Genomic DNA, 21285 nt, shown 5'->3' on the forward strand with positions numbered 1-21285 from the left:
TGGGTGGACACTGTAGTGTATTTTCGTATCTGCTGTAAGGTCCCTTATGCTAATTGTCAATGGGCTCAATCTAAAGTACCACAGAGCAGGTTTCTTTTCTGGGGCATGCTGTGACAGTTACAGTCAGTGGAGATGTTATAACCAGCCCACTCTTTTTATAAAGTTGAAGGCCAAAAGGGACTGTTATATCATGTCATTTGGCCTGGACTATCACAGGCCATGAAATTTGACTTGTACCGAGACCAATAACTTAGGTTAAAATAAGGAATTTCAGTGTTCAGGACTCTAAATTGTTGTTTGTAACAGGCAGGGAATAGGAGAGATCATGATAACATCTGTCCAGGTGGTCTCATGAGCTCCATGCTGCAGAGGAAGATCAACCCTTCCCCCTGACTCCCTGCAGTCCCAGCCAGTCTGACTTGGGGGAATTTTCTTTTTGACCCCATATCTCACCATCAGTTAGACCCTGAGTGTAGTCAGTGAGATTCACCAGCCAGGCATCTAAGAAGAAGGATTCTCTACATCTCAACTTATTGGTTCCACCATTCACTTTCCTATCCGCAGATGTGGAGAATCCTGATGCTTCAGAAATCTCTAGACCAGAGGTCAGCAACCTACAGCTCACAGAGCAGGTGGCTGCCACAGCATTTGGAAATGGGGGGCTCTCTCTGCTCTGCACCACAGTCAGTCACTTGGGGCTCTGGCAGAGGGGTGCTTTTGCTGCTCCACACTCCAGCTGAATGGCAAGGAAAAGTTGTGGCTGGGTCCTAACAACCACTCACCTGTGACTTACACTGGGTTATTCTGATCCCTACTCTAGACTATAACACCAGGAGAGAAGAATGAAAATCAACCCAAACAGAATGCATCTGGCCATTTGTACATCAAGGAATAAAATTCCTGTTTCTTTAAAGACTGTAGCATCCCAGGAAATGTTTCTCCCAGAGACAATCTCCTGGAAACAACCCAATTATTTAGGGCTCAAATCCCAAAGACCTTACTTACTATTTAATCAAGACAATCTCCCTCTGGGAGAGATGACAAGATCTGGCCCAGGAAGAACTGAGCAAGTTAGACAGAGAATTATGTGCAACCGTCAGGAAGGTGGAGGAGAATTTGTTATCAATTAGGCTTTCCCAGTAAACTGTTTTGTCTCCCCAGTAGTCCAGGTGCTTAACACCATAAAGACTGGTAGTGGAGGACCAAGTTCATCATCACTGAAGTACAGGGGAGGAGGCCATAATATCTTGAGAAGAAGAACCTTCAGACTACTCAGCTGTGCTCAGATTTGTTGGTCCCCAGCATCAGGGACTGTGCCAGAGGCAGTTTTTGAAAGAAAAATAACCAGGTCATTTGTGAAATCTTTTACCTGATCCAAAGTCCACTGAAGTCATTGGGAGTTTTTCTGTTGGTTTTTTTTTTTTTGTGGGTTTTTGATCTGGTCCCATATGTGTTTCACATAGGCCATAGTATCTTTTTTTGAAAGCTAGGGTTGCGATTGTTTTGAAATTAAGACGTGAATTTGGTGACTGAAGGATTGTCCATGTGTTTTTCCTTTTCCCTCCTGCCCGTCCTGCTAAAAGTGAGAGCTAAGGATTGAGGGGTATAGGATGTAGCCATGTTGGTCTAAGGACAGGCAGACAAAGTTCTTTGGGTAAATCTGGTATCTTTTATTAGACCAACTCAAATAGTTGGAAAGAATTCTTCTTTGCAAGCTTTTGGGCACAAACACCCTTCGTCAGGCAAAACTTCCACAGACTTCAGTGGTGTCAGACTAAGACCCTGAAGTCTTAAAATTTCACTTCTCCTGAAAGAATACCTGGGGAGGTGGGGTGCAGCAAGGGGTGGGGGTTGACTTGGCTTTTTTGTAGGAAATCAGTGTTATTCAGTGGAATTCCTTCTGCAGGAAGGCAGTCTTCAGTTAGGACACATGGAATGTGCTTTGATTTATGACTGAGTTGAGGTTTGTTAGCAGATTTGTGCAGATGTGCAGATTTTAAAATAGTCATGCATGGTGTTTCCGCTGGATCACCTGCTTCAACATGCAGAGTCAGAGCAGCTACGGTGGTGGGTTCCCTGAAAATTTTGCCCATCTTCACTTGTATGTACTTATGTGGACCTTCCAAATACTGTAGTTAGGATCAAATTCCAGTCTCAGATCTATTGAGAATTCTGTTGATCCCTCTGTCTGGTCTTTAACAGTGTTGCTATCTCTGATTTTTTCCCTGGTGCAACTGAGATGAGAATCTGTTCTTTAAATCCTAAAATAAATATATAGAAAACTTCATGCCAACTTGACCCATCAAATGTGGAATGTAGATCCTTCTGCTGTGGATCCCTCTTTTAAATTGGAGTCCTAAGGGTAAATGAAAGGTGTTAAAAGGGGCAGGATTTGAATAAAGGGGTGGATTGGTGTCATTGGCTGACATGTCAGTGACATTTCCTGGGAGTCTTTTGGACTGAATAGATCACTGTAGTTTGACAACCCAATTCAAATTGTCCAGACAGAGGGGTTATTCAAGGAAGCTAGTGAGCAGATAACTAACTGATTACTCTTGGTATAAAGCTTTTCTCTGCCGGTATAAAAGGTTAGCACCTAGTTGCAAATTTCAGAATAGAAACAAGCACTGAACTGTCTTAAAGTGCAGGGCTGTTTGGTGTCCCAGCATTCATCTGTGCTTCCTTCTAATTCAGTTCAACAAAAGCCCAGAAATGGATTAGTGAAACCTCCATTTAGGACATGTGTTTCACTCACACTGTGAGGTGCTGTAGCTCTGGCCTCTAATTTCCTGTCTCTTTTTCCTTCTCTCTTCTAAATTTTTCTTCATCATTCTTCAGAGTCCTGCTAGCAGGGAGAGACAAAGTGGAAGCAGCCACTGGATTTGTCTGGGGCAGGTGATGGGGTCGTGGAGTCTGTCTGGGCTTGTTTCCATTCTGCAGTACTTTTAGCTAACCAGCTCCAAACATTAGACACTGGAGCTAAAACCAGGTCTGGTGCAACTCTATTGCCTTCAGTGGAATTACTCCAGGAAATAATCTGACTGAATACTCATGCAAATAACTTAAAACAGGCTGTTGAGTGCATGAAGGAGATAAAAGTAGCAGAGGAAGAGCTGTCTCTGTCTGGAAGAGTCATCAAATTTCCCAATTTTTAGCAAGACAAGAATGCAGAGGGCTGTGTGACTGTACAGGTCTTCACACAGTAGCTCAGTGCTGCTGTGTACAAGGGCTAGTGGAGGCTGCCTCTGGGGCCAAGTCATGCTGAGAACTATGTGGCTTCCCTGCTCTGAGCAGGGCACCGGGTGAACAAGGTAGGATGTGGGTGGGGAGGAGATGGGTCTGACATCATTGTCCACCTGCCAGAGAGGTGTTTAGTTGCATTCTCTCCTCAGACACCCTCGTGGCTATAGCACCAGAGTAGCATGGGCCCCACGTATCAGTGTTCCCAGTGTTGCAGGATCCAGGGGCCCTGCATGACAGAACACTGCATAATTAAATCCAGGAGAAACCAAATTGCATTGTGCAAACCAAATTCCTGATGAGATGAGTGATTCTAGTGTTACCAGATCCTGACCCTTGAAGAAAAGGGGCCAGGGCCAGATGCTCAGCTTGACTTGCTGGGGGAGGCAAGAGAATCTATAACAACTGAGCCCTACATTTTGTCAACAGAATTATGGCTGCTGAGGGCTAGATGCACCTAAGGGCTTTACTGCTCCAGCCTTCACCGCTGCACCTAACAACTATAAATTTCCCTGCTGTCTCTTGGAAGCTTCAGCCCCAAGTGAGGCATCCTGGTTCCCTGTACAATGCAGAGGGAGAGAGTTAGACATCTCAGAATGGGATCCACAAAAGCCAGCATGCTGGGCAGGGAGCTGCCAAGAGAAGCTGGCCAACAGAAATGCTGAAGCTCAGTCTGGAGATTCAGCCCTGTGTTACTGAGCTAAATTACAGGCTTCAGCAAGGCACCTTCCTCCCCTTTGGATTCACAGCCACAAAGTCTTGGTTGAAGCGAGCCACCTACACAAGCCCCTTCTCACAGACTGTAGCTGGTGAATGAGGAAGTGCACACTCCCCTTTACCAGCAGACTGGTTATGAAAGCACACGCTAAGATGATGCAACATCCACGTTCTGTTCCACTTCTGATGGAAGGGCCTTAAACCTCCACTTCCAAGAACAGTGCCTACAGGATAGAGTGGAGTCTGGGTTGGGGCACTCTGTCCCTCCTGATGAAGTTCAGCTTTCCATGGAATAGCTAAATATTCAATGGACCTGAGAAAGTGATCATTCACTGTTTACATCGCTCACCTGGACAGGATAGGGGGAGCTGGTTTCCCATTTCTTATCCCTGAGTAGTCGGATATTATATACAAAAGGTAACACATTCAACCTGGGAGATTAGGTGAGCCCTACCTCAGACTGGCCTGGAATCTGGTAGTCCAGGCATTCTCTTCAAAGGTGGGGATGTGGGTTCAAATCCCCTCCAGTAGCAGAAGGAGTTGAACCTGAGTCTCCCAATTGCTGGGTGAGTGTTCTAACAACTTGAGCAAAGGGGGAAGGGTGCCGCCCTCTTTTGTGCAGAGGCTGGTTTGGTAGGTGTGCTCTGAACTTGCCAGTGGCTTGGCTCTACCATCAGGAGGACACCTAATTTGTAAATCCCATTGGGCTTCGGTGTCAGCTAAGTGTCTAACTACTTAGCACTGTCAAAACTAAGGTACCAATGGCCATGCCCTTGAGCAACCATTTAAGGGCCAAAGTCAAACTGGTGAACTAAGTAGATGCCTATATGGGATTTAGGCGTGATGTACCCAGTATGGTATTTATATTTACTAATAATAATTAGTATTATTATTGTTGTTGTTATTATTATGGGGCTGCAGCCCACCTTACCCTTAATTGTCCAGTTGTTAGAGCTTTCAATCAGGAAGTGGAAGACCTTGAATCTAAGCCATCTGCAGCCTGAAGGGATTCAGATCCATATCTGTTTTCCAGGAGAGTGCCATAACCACCCTTCTATAGAACAGACTGTATGGGCATCATCCACTTCTCCTGAGGTTACTCCTGTTTGAACAGGTTTGGTGTTTTCTATGGGCTAGCTCTAGGCAGCTCTCCAGGCAGCATCCAGACTCTCTGAATTGTCCTTTGTAGGTGTCTAACCCCATCTCCTTGAATTCCCTCCTGAAGCCAGATGCCTGACCTGGAGACATGCCAAAACCTACACTGGAGGTATTTAAGGGGCCAATTGGGCTTTTCCTGTTCTTATTCCTGTTTTCATGGGCTTCCAGGCTGCGGTGGTGACAGAGTTAGAATTTCCAAGATCTACAATTTGAACTTTGCTGTTTTTCATGGTGGTTAATCCTTTTGTGGCTCTAGTCCTTAAGGCATTCCTTATCCAGGGAATTTTTTAATCAGCCACAGCAATCCTCCTCTGAACTGCAGGTGAACAAATTGAGTCCTTACCCCTTCCTCAACAAGAAAACTCTGACCTTTCCTGGAACATAGCTTTACTGCGAACCTGGAAACAGCTTAGCATAATCCTCCATCTCAGCATCCTTACTGTCTTAGCTGTCCCCAGGGGTTTTCTGCAGGACTTTCTTTGTCCCATATCCTTAGCTCTTTAGCTCCTCTGGCCCTAGCAGAATCTCTGCTCCCCCTCTCATCCCTGTTTTGCCTGGAGTTACCTAGACTTGACATCCAGCTGCTGTTACCTGGAATATTAATGCAGCTGCTTAGCATCTGAAATGAGGCTGACTCAGCAGAAGTACTTCCCTGCCGTGTGTGTGTGTGTGTGTGTGTGTGTGTAAGAGGTGGGGGTTACATGGTCACATGAGTATAGCAAGATACAACTGAGCCCTTGACCCACATTACAACACCACAGAGGAAGAGGAAAGACAGAGCCACGGGGATACAGATAGCACATGGCTTCCTTGGCCAACTGACCTGCAATCTGTGTGCATGCACTAGCTCACGTTAAAGTTTCCTGGGAGGTGGCAAATGTGTCCTCTCCTGTTAGACTGCTGGATCCACATGCATGTATATTACTCAAGCGGAAGTTGCATAGGATCTATAAACAGGTCTCTGTCTTATGCTGGGTCCATTCCCATATCTGTCAGTCATTTATGTTCCATGCATTCTTAGCCAGTGCCTGCATTGCACCTATCTGCCTGGTGCCTGCATCCACATTCCCAGACTACAGGCTGCTGTCTGTAGGGAAAGGTAACTGTCCAACATGGGGAATACCTGTAACATGCTCTCTATTGAGCTCCACCATCTACTGACTGCTGTGATGTGTTTCTGCTTAGCACTTACCAAAGCAATTACTTTCCAGGCCAAAGGTTGAATGCCTGGTTCTGCTCTCACTTATATTGGTGTAAATTAGTAGTTCCACTAAAATTAATTGTGTCACACTGGTGTAAACAGAGGAAAGCAATTGCAAAGATGGTGGTGATGGTGATGGGAAACCTGGGATTAGCAAGGATTTTTATTAACACATCTTTTTTTTCAATGAATGTTGTTGTGCATGTGCCCTTCCCCCACTTCCCATCATCCATCCCCTCACTCTGTGATAACTGTCTCCCACTGTTCATTGTTGGAAGAGATGTTGTGGTGGTGTTAGTTTTATGTAGAAGTTTTTACTGTGGAAAGCTGTGGCAAGTAGCAGGAAATGTTGATCTTTGGCTTCATCTATTTAACTGGATTCTTTTTTTTTTTTTTGAGAGTTGCTCTCTAGGAACCAGGTACTGGAGTTTTGGCTGAGAATCCTGCATATAAAGGGATTGTCTAGGTGCTGTTTGACCACTTCTGTTCAAGGACTGGTGTATGCTGCATGCTGAGGTATTACCACATGATGAATAGAAATCATTAAGTCCACCACCTGAAGGCAGCCACCCCTCCAGAAGAGCTCTGCAGGTGCTGTGCAACAGGGTAGGTCAAGAACTACAGAACCGTCCCATAGACTAACTCCCAGGCAATTTTTAAAAAGAATAATGACAATATAATATAACTAGGACACTGCTACTGGCACCCACTCCTAGTGAGAACTTCCATGAAAACAAGGAGTTGAGACATCAATTTTATGCAATAATAGGAAGATAATAACTGAAACAGCACAGTGTTATCTTCCCCCCAGTGGGGCATGGCTTCAGTAAGGACTTGGTGGGGAAGGAGCTATCTACACTGTGGCAGCAAAGAGAGGCAGTGGGGAAACCCCAGTGCCATTTCTTGCAACTATCTCCAGCTTTCCATCCAAGTACTGATCAGGCCCAACAGCCTAATGGGCACAGCCCAGAAGGACAGTTATAGCATTAGTTATAATCTCCCTCTGCTGAAACCCTCTGCCTTTCTATTCTAAGGTTTTGTACTGGCCGTCACCAAGATATTGAAACAGCTCCCAGGCAGACTCATGAGACATCTGAGAAGTTCCTGGGAGTTCTTGAAGTGGCCTTTTCACCTTTTTGGGATTTTATGTAATCAAGTTAGACTTAGTAATAATTCAGGACACAAGAGATGTGTGATTGGAAAGACTATTCACCTGTGTATGACAGCAGCTGTAAGTATGTGTGGCTTTGCTATTGGGAAAGGTCAAATGGAGGGCTTATGTAGCTCTATATCTAAAGGAAATCACTGTTCTAGAGGGAAGGGAGAATGAGATCAACACCAAGGGAGGACCCCAGTGCAGAAAGCCTTTTTCCCTTTCCCAAGGCTCTAATCTGGGGATGTCCTAGGGGCAGGAGGATATAAAATGATGAAATGGGGCTGGTATTCTTGCTGCTGGCTATAATTTCCCAGCCTGTTGTAACTTGAAGTCATGGGCCAAATACAGCTCTGATGTCATCTGGAACAAAATCATTAAAGCCAAAGAAGCTATATCCGCTTACTCCAGTGCTATGTATCCCCAGTCACTGCCCATGAACCCCACACAGGATCATTTTTGGTCAGCAGAAGTAACTCAAGCTCAGCTGCAGGAGTTTACCACTGCTGTTCCCTCATCTGTCATGCTACCACACTGCTCCCATTCAGAGACTTCTCATAGCTGTGGCTCTGCCACAGTTATGGGTAGAGAACCAGTCTGGCTTGATCTAGTATTGGCATTATCCATTTATACTGTTCACCCATAATTCCCCCTGAGTCCAGTGATGCCAAGAAGCCAGGGTTGCAGCTAAGGCACTGCATCCTGCTCTGCAGAGCTTGCCCACTTAGTATTGATCAGGATCAGTCACAAATAGCAGTTTGCACTCACTTCTCCTGCTAGCTGTCTCTCGCTAGCTTTATCTGCTCTGCCCATGAATGCAACACATGCAAGGGATGATTGACCAGATGCTACTCTTCCTTGCACCTTGTATTGCCCTCTGTATTCAAACTGAGTGTGAAACCACTACTGTTCTGAGCTGGCAGCACTTTGTATGCACATTGCATGCTGTGGGCATAGACCCAAGCAAGGAGCAGTGGAGAATCAGTCACTGAAATCCCAGTTTCCAAGAAAACCATGCGCACAGCTTGCTCTCAGCTCAATGTGCTGTGCTACATTGGAATATTTGGCTAGGAGCTCTTTTGGTCTAAACATCTGGGGATAGCAGGGTCAGGGAGCACGGGTTGCTAGCTATACCCCTTCTGAGAAAGGAGTTCTCAGTTCAGGAGTCCTAAACATTGTGTCAGGAAGGGATGTTGGGCCAAATTCAGAGGCAAGGCTATTGAAATCTGAGAGAAACCAAATTGCCATGTTATATCACAGGGGTGGCCAGAGTTACTTGCCCTGGGAGCCATATCCAATCCTCCACCGAAGTTCAAGACCTGGAGAGTGGGGGGGGAGGGAGAAGAGGGGTTGCTGAGCAACCAGGAGTAGAGGTGACCCCCCCTGCACCACCGAGTTGCTTCGGCTTTCCCTGCGGGGATGCACCCCAGGGTAAGCGGCGCAGCTGCAGCCCCTGCCCCAGCAGCCCGGCAGTCCCGGAGAGAGAGAAGGAGGGAGGAGGGCGGGCTTGGGGCACGCTCTCTGCGGGGAAACCCAGAGCGGCAGGAGGTGCTGGGCTGCAGCGTCCCCCAGAGCCACCTCGGGGAGACGTGGATGAGGCTTCAGCCAATTTCCAGAGAGCCGCAAGTACCATGCCAGTGAGCTGCAGTTTGGCCACCGTGGTTATATCCCAAGGGAAGCGGTAGAAGGCACAGAGCAGGCCAGTGCAACCGTGGGTAAGGTAGGTAGGCTTGCTCCTGACTTGGGCCTGTGGTATCTAGGTGTGGGCCCCATGTGTATCGGGACCACAGCTTTACGTTGTTCCTATCCCAGCAGTTGGGTTGGGCCCAGCTGGTTATAACTGGAGGAAGTTGCACAGATGGGTTGGGGGTGACTCTTGGGTAGGAGGCAGCTGCGTTCAGACACCTCTATTCTAGACCTGTAAAAACTACACGGGACTTGAAGCCACACAGGAGGGCAGACTGGGAGTGAAGGGCCTCGGGGTGGCGGGAAGGAGGCAGGAGGGGGTGCCCACCAGGCCAGCAAGTCCCCCTGTGTTCCCGCTCTCCCGTGAGCAGCCAGCAGAGATGTCAGCAGGGCAGCTGCGGCGCTGGCGGTGAGGCAGGCAGCGGGGCCGAGGCAGCCGGGTAGGGATTCAATCCTGGGCCTTGGGGAGGGAAGTTTTAATGACACCACAACAACAACAACAACAAAAGAGGAAAGGGGGAAAGGAAGAAAAGGCTCCTGCAGGGCTGGTTGCCACGGAGACCACAAGGAAGTTTGAACCAGTCCTGCTCTTTTCACAGCCGCCTTTGAGCCAAGGAGGGAATTATGGCCGGTAATAAAAGGAGACATGTGGCCCTTTGCTCATAAGGACCGGCCTCTGCAGTTAGGAGGCTTCAGCTCATTTTCCCTCTTGTCTCCTCCTGTAATTATACATTCTGATCTCAGGAAAAAAAAAGAAAAAACTAGGACAAGGCTCCCGCACCCCCTTCTCCACCGGGACCCAGCCCTGGAGCCCAGACAGCTATCTCTTTCAGCCGATTGTTCCCCTGCCCGAATCACCCTCTCCAACCCCCCACACTTCCTCTATAGCCATGACATTTTTACATGTTTAGAGCCGATAAACAGCTAGAAGTGCCTCTCTTGCCTCAGCTGCCTCTGTACAAAACAGCTCAGAGACATCCCACGCAGGGTCGGGGAGCTTCTGTGAGGTACTGAGGAACACTTTCCCACTTGCAGCCGCTCTTAGGTCTTCCAGGGAAAATCTGTGCCCGTTGAGTGGTGGATTGGTCTGGCCAGCTGCTGGAAATAAACCCTAAAGGACTTAATTCTTCCTGGCTTAGCTACATGCTTCCTCCTCTGACTTTAGGAGGATTTGAGTTGAGGAAAAATCCTATAGAATACCAGCCAAGGCTTGTATTTTAGCCAAATAGTTGCTGTTCCCTACCCTTGGCTGTTATTATTTATAATTTCTATTATGGTAGAGACCCCCACACAGACCAGGCTGTATTGTGGAACATACTATATAACTGTACCATCTCTGCCCCAAAATCCTCTGCTCTAAATAGACAGGAGAAATGGCAAAAGGAGAAGCACTGATGTGGAGAAGAGCAGTGACTCACCCAAGATCACACCACGGTGCATGACTAGTGAGGAGCTGGGGACATATCCAAGATCTCCTTACACCTAGTCTAGTGTGCTGTCACCAGCTCCACTAGGCCTTCCCTTTAGATATTCCTATAAATTCTTATTTGGGGAGCTGGCAATGACCCTAGACCAAGTTGCCTAACATTTCCTACAATAATGGATCCTTGTAATGTTTTCTTTGAGGAGCTCTCCTTCTGCCGTTATTTGGAGCTGGTCCTTCCTGGTCAGCTGGAGGATTCCTCTTGGGTTTTAGACATGCCTTTTCTTTTCCCCACTATGTTTCATTCAGATCTGTTCAAGATATGAATGATGACAAAAATGGCCTTCTCTCCCTGTAGCTTGTGTTGTAAGGAACGTGTTGACAGCCTGTCAAAATCACTAGACAGTCTGAGCCTGGGCTCAAGTCACTCGCAAAGCCAAAGGACAGGTATGCTGGGGGAAAAGAGCTAACTTGGTGACCACCCTCCTCTATAGCCCCCCTTGTCTACAACATTGCTCTGGGGCAGAAGGTGGGAAAGTGAGAGAGCACCAGGCCAGGCATTCCCCAAATCCAACACCAGGACTGGCCTCCCATTCCCATCAGAGATAACAGCCTTTTTCTGTTGCCAGTTTGCATAACCAATCCTGTAGCTTGAAAAGTAGCAGGTGGGACTCAAGGTCAGGGTTCAGATGCTGATAAATGATGGGGGAGTACTTACAGTTGCATATAATGGAACTGGTTTCTATTCGTTTCTTTAAAAGAAAAACAGGAAATTCTACTCTTCTCCCTTCCGTGTTAAAAGAACATGATATAAGTTTTTAGGATATACATACAAGCTCGCAAAAGAAAGGAAATAGAATATTTACACATGCCCAGGAAATCTTTATGTGTGCGTTAAGACACAGTTTTCAACTACATGATTGTATCCTAGCTTTCCACTGGTCCCCTGCCTCTTTCTGTGCACAGGATTAGTGTCCAAGGCACAGAATTAAGGTGCGGCAAACTATTCATCAGTTTTCCCTAATTGTTATGTACTTGATTTTCCAACCCAAGTAACATTATCTTAGCATAGTGTTTGTATAGTAGTAGTAGTAGTAGTAATGAACAACATTTCAATAACCAAGAGATCCCCAAGTGCTTCACTAGCTCTAGCCATTGCAGCATAGGAGAAATGTTTCTTTGGCAGCCACATGACAGTTCTGATTAGCACAGAGGCAGTATGAGATGGGCCAACAGGGAATTTGGGCAGTACCTTAGCTTTATCTCCCCTACCCATTTGGATCACTAGAGTGGTTGGGGTTGGAGGTTGTTTCTCTGTCTTGACTGAGATGCCTCCTTTCTGAAACTGAAGATCTCCCCCCACATCCTTGGGGAGATAGAATTGAGCATCTGGAGGGAGAGAATGGGAGGGAAGGGGAGGTACTGCTAAGCATGGAAGAGAAAGGAAAGGGTGCTGAGAGTGGTGGGGATTCTTACCTGATTCAGGGATTTCATTTGGGGACTTTATCATTTGATTGTTGTCTTGCCTCTCCCAAAAATAAAGACATTAGAAGACATTTTGTAGCAAAAGATGAAACCAGGTTATTTATCCCCTGAACTCCCCTGCACATCCACAGCTGGTAGAGGGCAGAAATAGTGCTGCCAGCTTGGGCTAACATGAATTATGATTAAAGCAAATTTGACCCTTGCTGCAAGAACTTCCTGCTGCTGCAGGATTTGCACTGGGTTCCCAGGAGAGGGGTCCGGAGAATGCTCACAAGCAGACAGCCTCTGTCAGTGGCAGCCAGGCCCCAGAAAGAATGGGGCAGCTTCCTGGCCAGACTCATTTGTTGCTCAGGTTCTGATCCAGCCTGGCACTCCCCTCACCAGCAGTGCAGGGATGTGGCCAAGTCAGGATTGCCAACAAAGATTGGCCTGGTTTCTGGTTCTCCGGTTCTCTCCTAAATGCAATGGTGTGCAGTAGAAAGTCATTCCACCCAATACTCAAGGGCACAGACACTGTCTTTCATATTCCTACATGATTTATCATGAAGGGTTGAACCCACAACACACCTTAATTTCACTTCCGCAACAGTAGCAGCAGACAGTGATAGTCTTATAACTGTGCAAATAGCTAAAATTCTTGATTTTTTTTTTTTTTTTTTTTTTTTTTTTTTTTTTTTTGCTTCACTGGATATTACCGAAAAAGAGAAAGGAAAAAAAAATCAAAACGGGAATTTAGTTTCAGGTTGATCCAAAATGGAAAGTTCTCACATTGCTCGGCATATGAAAGAGTCTATGACATAGTTTTGAGTTGAACAAGACATTTTGTTTGACTTGAAGCAAAATGTGTTGTCTTGCACTCAAGCAATTTTTCAAGACTTTTAATTAAGAAGGAAATATACCTATAGATCAGAAAACAGCCAAATGCAAAGCTGTTTAAAATTGAAAAATATATATGTTTTGGCTACTTGGAATTTTTTTCCAACACCATCAATTTGCCAAAACCAAGAAGAATGCATTAAATGCTTCTGTCACCAAAACTGCCTTTTTTACTGAAAACAGTTTCACTGGAAAGGTTTCCCTCACCTCAAATTATACTGCATATGGAGCAAACTGTATAAGGAGACAACACTGTACTTTGTCTGGTGTTGACCAGTGTTTGTGAGACCTCAGGGTATGCTGTGCTTTGAGATGTTTTATCTCTTTTCCTGGTGCTGGGAGGAGAATGTGATCTTATAGTTAAAAACAATGTAGCAAAGGTGACACTAGTCCTGTTTAGGCTGTCTACTAGGAGGACTAAACATAAGACTTCTAGATGTAAATGCTGGAGAACTGAGGCAAAGAATCCGGTCGTTACATACCACCATTAGCACAGTCTTAAGCAACGTGTGTTGTCATGCTAGAAGTTGACCCATTGCATTAGTTTGAACTACAGATACAGCTAATATAGGATGCTGTTTCTGGAAGACTTGCTGGTGAAGAGTAAGAGGCTTGAGCTGTATTGTATTAGGGGTCTGGGGATCGCTTCCCGGCTCTGCCAACAATATACATTGCATTGCATGACCTCCCATTTATCCAAGCTGTGAGTCTGGAGAACAATATAGATGCCTTCTTCCTCCCCCAGTGCACAAAACATAGGACTGCAAAAAACCACAGAAAACTCACTGCAGTCAGGGGAAGAGTTTGGGCTAGAGCTCATGGTCTCCACATTACTGCAAGCCTGCTAGTGTATAGGGCTTTGTATGGTTTGATTTAGGCTCTGCTTCCCCAGATTTCTGTGTAAACAATACTTTTCATGTCATCATGACAGGGCTGAGAGCTGGGGCCAAAATTAACATGATAAATTTAGAAAAATTGGCAGTATTGTGACTGGCAGGTTGCTTCCCAAGATGACTTGTCTGCCTTCTGTTACCACAGTACCTGAGGCCCTCTCAACATTTTTACCAAGACAATGTTAGTTACAAATGAAGAATGAAGCACAAAAATGAAATAACTGCCCAAGGTGACTCAGAGAATTTATGTTAGAGCAAGGACTAGAACCCAAGCCCTAGGGTAGGATACAAACTGGTGGCCCATCCTTGCTCTCTAAAATGTTAGCCAAGATCCAGTCACTGAAGAGAAGCCTTGCAAAGAACTCTGCTCTGAGAAAGAGGAGTGTCTCATTGGGTTGGCCAGAGCCTGATTCACAGTAGTTCTGCTTGCTTTGGAATTTTACAGCCCTCTTTTCAGCCACAGTTGTATTTTTAAAGAACTTATTCAGACTGGAACAACTCAACATGGGAGTCATTGGTAAAACTGAAAAAAAGTGGGGAGGTGTCAGCTGAATATTGAGGACCGTGTGAGAGAGGACAGTGTGACCATGAAACAATCTTCCTATGTTTCACTCCTCACAGCTGCTCAGCCTGGAGTGAGGAGCAGATACAAACAGTGAATACTCCAGGCATAGTTTTAGTTATTTCTTTGCTTCTTGTTTGAACCCCTGCTACTGCCATCATGCAGTTATTGTACCTGCTCACTCCTGTTGAGTGTCAGGGGAACAGCAGTTGAGTCATGTCACAGTCCAGAACTCCACATGTCCAAATACAGGACTGTTGGTTTCTGCAGGCATGCTCCACACAGATACCTATGCACAAGCACAGTGCTTCAACCCTCTGTTTTCATGATTATGTGTGCAGTGGAACAGTGTGTGCACAAACACAGGGATATCACATTGTGAATTGTCTATGTCATGCCTGCGTTGATGGGGATGATTTTGTGCCTTGGAGTAGAGCATGCACAGTGATGTTGCAGATGTTGATGCAGTCAATGGTGAGCCCACATGTGGCAGGGTGGAGTATGGTGGGTCCTGCACATACCTCACCCTGTGGTAATATGGTCCTGTGGGCCTCCTGCATTCATTGGTGGCCTTTGCCTCCCTCTGGGGACTAGACTGTATAGAGGCTTAAGGCTTCTGTTTTCTCTGAGTTGAGGCCTATTCTTTTAATTCATCTAGCTGACTACATACATTTTAGGTTCATAGTTCCACCCCTGCAGACACACTGACCTGGGACCTTGTTAACCATAATATTAACATGTCCCACCCCATGAAGGTGCACACTGTAGGTATGGATACAACATAATGGCTGTCCTACCATACATGCAGGTGAGACTGCCACATCAGCCCACAACTAACTACTCCTAGGGCTGGAGGTAACCCTCCAGATAGTGGGGAAAGACCTCACTCCCAGCCTGCCACATATTAGCATTGCTAGAGTCACAGCAGAGGGATCACGGCTCAACCACCATCTGCTCTGAAAAAAGGAGGCCCACACACATCCCAGTAGGGCAAGAGGGGGTTCATTTGGACTCTACTGTGCTCTCCAAAGTGTAACTTAGGCCAAAATGGAGCAGGAACATTTGAGCCAGCCAACAAGACAGAAAAAACCTGGGAGGTACCTTTTCTAACTCACTGCAAGATATACTGGAGAAGTGCCTTCTAATATCAAACGTACTGCCTAGGGACATCCTTTGGGCTACATTGCCACCAGGTGGCCATGGAAAGGCCATGCCATTTTTTAATAGCAAATGTGTTTTCATATGGAATTCCTCTTAGGTTAAGATGCCCTTTTCCTAAGCCAGGAAGGAGGAAGCGTTCCTATATTTTCCTAGTGATTTATGCACTATATTTTGAGACTTGGGATCCTAAAATAAGGCATCTAAATTTATATTTAGGCATCTAAATACTTGACCTGGTTTTCAGAACAGATGAGTACCAACAGCTGTGCCCTTATCTGCCCTTGAAGGTTCGGGTCCATGATTAAAAATTGTATCACCTAGTGCCATAAAATGCCTTCCAAAGCAATGGTGCTGCTTGTCCTGTAGCACTGCCACCGGAGAAACTGAGAATGTGAGCAGGAAGAATTAGAGAGTGACACATACATAGATAACAGAGACCTGCATTTAGTAGTGAATGGAGAATGTGTGTAGGCAGCTGAGGCATCAGATTAGGAAACCAAAAGTGTCAAGCCAGGAAATTAAGTGTGTATCCAACCTTTTGGACTGCTAAAAGAATGGTAACATTTACCGTAAAGGAACACTCAGCTGCCCAAACATGCAGAAGGGTATGTAGTTGGATATAGTTTCAGTTGCTTTATCTTTAATTCTTCATATAATTAAATTTCAAAAAGCAATTTTTAACCCTTCCCCAATTCCTCATGATAAGACCTACATCAGTTCCTACCACCTTCAGTTCAGACCCAAATGTGCTTTTCTTTTGTCCAGGTTCTTATCAACCGGATGTCTGTCCTCTCTCATTTACAAACTATGGCATTCCTCCATTTAGCTGTATTTGCATCAGAAATGGTATATTTTTAAGCTAAAGCTGAAGTTACTGGTAGTATAAGTTGTTTGGGACATTCTCTAGCTCTATGTCACTGACTTACCCCTCTTTATGGAACACCAGTGTACTTTTTCCAGTGTCAAATCTCTCCTGAAATCATACTTCTCCCAAGGTATATCTCACAATATATACCTACTGGACACAGAATGATGGAGTTAATGATTGGTGATCCATTTGTTTCCAGGTCATCTTATGCACTGCAGGCTAGAGTCTTCTCTCACTTGCTCTGGTATAGATTTACAGACAGAAATGGAGGGGAGCTAGTTATAAAGGTAAAACTTGGGTAGGGTATTAGAGAGACGGAAAAAATGAGGATGGATGGATATAGAAATAGAGAGACAAATGGATAGGGATGGGTAGATGCTGAATGCTAGATAAAGATGAGCACACCCAGAAAACAGACAACCCTAATGCTTCTTTGGTTGCATGCTTTCATCCCAGTACAAGGGCACAGTATGCCTGATGTGTTGTTCTTTGCCTGCAGCTTTCAAAACTACCTTTAAGATTGGCAGAATAAAAGCAAAGAGCATGGGCATCTTCATCCTCTGTGATCTGAGGCTCCTTTTGCCCATGCTAGGTATCATCCCAAGCTGCCAAGAGAGCCACAGGGCATGGAAAGACTAGGATATTCAGGCATGTCCCAGGCAACAGGCTTGATACTGAGACTATATTTGTGTGCAAGATGGTAGAGAGAGGAGAGGTAGATCTATATATACGGAAGATGTGTGGGTGAGCAAGAGAAACAATATGCTCACACTAGGTCAGACTGCATGTGGGAGTGCATATTAGAACATTTAACCGTGCATGAGACCCAGAGAACTCAGACTCAAGGAATCATGTCTGTGCGCTTGGCAGAACCACTCCTACCCCATGGGTTCACCTTTCTATCTCCCTTGCTCTCTTCCATGTTCAGCCTGAGCAACTAACTATGGGTGAAAGCTCTACAAACGTGTTTTACATGAAATCAATTAGAACAGCTCTGACCTGAAAAGTTAGATGGCTTTTTAGTACTCTGTCTGCAGGCTGGCAGACAATTCTTAAGTGGCCTGCTTGTTCCTTTGCAGGTGATGGGGAGGGTGGTGAGCTTCATAGATTTTTAGCTCATCTGGCACAATGGCAACCCTTCTCACACCACATAGCAGAGGTGAGGGGCTGGGGCAGAGAAACCTTTACATTTAAAGCAGTTTAAATATAAGTCAGGAGGTGAAATACAGATTCAAAAAAAAAAAAAGTCAGTGGAGATCAGGTATCAGTATCTGAATTCCAGGTGTAGGCCTGAAAACTTAAAAACCTGAAAAACATGCAAAGTGTTGCAAGCTCCAGAGCCAGTTACTTTGCATGTTCTGCCCTCTGGATTAATCAGTTTTACTGGGCTCAGTGTGGATTTCATAAGGCTAAGAATGTTACCCAGTACTTAGCAGCAAAACTAAATACAGGAAGAAAAGACTTTAAGTACAAGATACCAGACATTTTAAATGAGAACAGTCAGGAAATGCAACTAAGGCAGGTTGAAAACAAAAAGCGGGGCCATCTGCATAAATGTGGACAAATATGCTATGAGCAAATATGCCTGTAACTGTAGTTTCTTGGAGAATCCTCTACTGGAGATCACCTGTCTGGGCCACTTGCCTGGACCTGGTGAGTCCAGGGTGGAGGGTTGGATTCATAGTAGGGGCTGTCTTTTCTGTGTGGATGGGGAGATCAGTGAGCACCAGAAAGTGCTGCAACTTTACTAAGAGAGTCCAGGGATATGGATGCCTAAGACTTGGCTGGAGGGGCTGAAGGAATCTGAAGTGATTAACTCACCAGGGCGTTATATGAAAGTACATGGGTGCATCTACATGAGACATTTACTGTGCATTAAACTAATTAGCTGTACAATAAACATCTGAGTGTCTACACATGCACCCCTATTAGGCTGGAGTAAATTAATTTACAGCAGGATAGTACTTGTATTTGTACAAGTACTGGAGTGGCTGAGATGACCCAGCATGACATGTGTAGACATTGCCTCGGCTGGCACAAGGGTACTTCAGTGTGGGGGCTGCCTTCTGGCTAGCCCTGTGCTGAAGCACTTTTGTGCCCCAGCAAGACCCTCTGCAGCATGTTGAACAAGGAGCAGCCCCAGGATGGCAGGCTGACCCCATGGACCCCCCTGCCAGCCAGGGCTGCTCTGACCCAGCTTAACATGCAGACACGTGCCCAGGAGCGATAAGCTCCTGATCAATAAGCTCCAGAGTCTATTGATGTGCATTAATAGGCACATGTATATGTGCCCCATATTGCCTAAGTTGATGCCATTCTTGATGCTGGATTACTTCTTTGGCCCCCAAGAGCTCCAGGCAAAGCAGTACATAGTTTTGGAGTGTCTGAGTTGACTCACCATGGCAGAGTTTAAGTATCTCAGACCAGGGTTACCTTGCAAGGATGTAAGTGCATTCCTTGGTGGTAGAGACCACCTTGCTTAGCCTAACTTCTGAGCCAGGCCAGGCATCTTGGTTTAAGAGACCAGAGGCAATTTTGATTAGAAGGGATGTCATAGGGTAGCAGGGTCCAGGGAAGCTCCTGTAGGTCTCTCTTTCCCTTGCATTGTTGAGGCAAGTGGTAGCCTGAGGATTGCACAGGGCATTTGAAAAGTCTTGGCTCTCTCACATGTCACTGGCAGAGCCCAGTCAGTCAGAGCGGTAACTTGTTGGGGCAGGGAGGTAGCTGTTTACAGCCCCGAGTGAGACATGATACAATCCAGCAACTCCACTGTAGTTTGGTCCCACCTGCATTCTTCTAGCTGGTTGTTCTGACAAAGGTGTCCTAGAACAAGGCAAATGCCCCCCCCTCCCCCCCCGCCCCTTGCTTCAGGCTTTGAAAAAGAAAAATGCAGACATACATGCCTATGTGTCATGGCCAAACACAGCTCTAAACAAAGATCAGTGATAAAATGCTGACATGGAATTGGGGTGTTAGAGAGACTAAAAGACACAATGAGATATTGGAAATGGGTTCATCAGGTATGGAACAAAGTCTTCTATTCATCAGTCATACAGAGGCGGATCTAGGGTGGCCACCATAGAGGACAGTCCGGTTGTCCTCTGTCTTGTATTGATATGAAACTGGGCACCTTTATGTCCTCTATTTTTCTCTTGAAGCATGTTGAAGCTATTTCTTGAAGAGAAAAATAGGGGACATAAAGGCATCGAGTTTCATATAAAAAGAGGACAGAGGACACAGTAGCAGAAAACTGGAATGTCCTCCATGATGGCCACCCTAGGCAGGTCACAGTCCTGTCCTACTTCCTCTGGTAGGTAGTGCAAAGACCTGGAGAGTGCTGGCTGAGTTGTGCCAGAGGGCAGGTCAGTAGGGGGCTCTGTGCCAATTCAGGGGTGAAAAACAGTATGGAAGATCTAGGACTTCCTTAAAAAGGCCCTTGCCCCAGGCTCACTCTTCATCCCAGGCAGTCCTGCCTATCCAAGCATTGAGAGGGGGGAGTTTATGACATGAGCACAGAACCCCACCCCCAGGCTCCAAAGCAGAACTGCAAAGCTGTGGATGATTGCCCTGAAAACCCAGACCCTTGAGTACAATCTTGCCAGTTCAGGCCCAGTTCCTTGCGCTGAGTAAAGGGTTGGGGGTTAGCAAGACCCCAACCTGACACAAGGCATTTGTAATCAGTTGTACTGAGTCCCTTCCCATCCCCATTTCCTTCCATTAGCAGGAAGAATTGCCAGTATCCGAATGCAGTGTCATGCTGGCCTGTGCACACCACCCCAGCTAGTGCAGCTCCTGCAGCCACGACCCATTTACACACTGCACAGAGTCCAAAGAGCCACAGGGAGGAGCTTGTTTCTACTCTGGCACCAAGTCTGGATCTGGAGTTAAAACTTCTTCCTTTTGGGCTGTTTGATGAAGGCAGAAGCTGGCTCGGCCCTTTTACAAAACCGATCCAGAGTGACTGGAGCTTTGCAAAGCTCTTGGATGGGAGGACCACTCAGGAAGAATAGGACTCCTGTAGGAAGCACTGTATGCAGCCCAGCAGATCACAGGGTGGGTTAAGGGCGACACCATGTGGTGATACAGGGAGTATCATCAATTTTTTAATTGATCAAATTGGCTTAAGAGCTGAGCCAGTGCTAAGGACTCTCCAAGCAAAGATGTATCCCCTCTGTGGACAGCAGAACACGACTGGCATTCACACCTTACAATTATTACACAGAACATAGTGTAATGTTAGCTCAGGTTGCTCTCCTCAGACACTGAAAAACTAAGAAATAAACCTGGATGATCAACAAGTACACTGGTGTTTCTCTGCCATCAGCATTATACTGCTTATTAACTTTGATATGCTACTGGTCTCCCTCCACAGCATCTTGTTAATACCCAAGGCTTTGTAACATACCGTGTAAGCCTTAACTCCCAACATCTACATAAAGAAGACAGGAGGAAAAAATTATTTACTTTTATGAACTCCAAAAAAGAGAGCCCACTCTCACAAAAGAGGATTAGGCTTTTAATATATATCTCCTTCTTGCATGTTTGCTGGATTTTAAGGCAGCATTTCAGTGTGAGATAAGATCTGAACAATTAAAAAAAATATATAAATCAGAGATAAAATAAAAAAGAAATAATACTGAGCCTTGCAAAGAATTACAACAATATAGTGAATGTGGCAGCTGAAGTGAGTGGTCAGGTATGGAGGCACAATATTGGATTAACTGTGACCATTGCTACTCAGAAAATGGTCTGTTGTGTGTAAAAGATACAGGGCATGACCTAGCAAAGAATGTCATTAGTCAGTGCAGTGCTTTCAAACAGGTGACACTGAAGTCAATATCAACAGTAGAGTAAGTGGGGCT

General features: G+C 45.7%; 1 long non-coding RNA gene across 1 annotated transcript; it reads left to right on the forward strand.

The window, feature by feature from the left end:
* Nucleotides 1-4847: 4847 nt before the first annotated feature.
* LOC106738515 (uncharacterized) lies at nt 4848-7880 on the forward strand. The gene is made up of 4 exons (XR_001371603.3): nt 4848-5071; nt 5147-5224; nt 6716-6922; nt 7351-7880. It is a non-coding gene; the product is annotated as an uncharacterized LOC106738515 (long non-coding RNA).
* Nucleotides 7881-21285: the final 13405 nt, after the last annotated feature.

Source organism: Alligator mississippiensis, chromosome 4 (genome assembly GCF_030867095.1).
Source record: "Alligator mississippiensis isolate rAllMis1 chromosome 4, rAllMis1, whole genome shotgun sequence".
Taxonomy (NCBI): domain Eukaryota; kingdom Metazoa; phylum Chordata; order Crocodylia; family Alligatoridae; genus Alligator; species Alligator mississippiensis.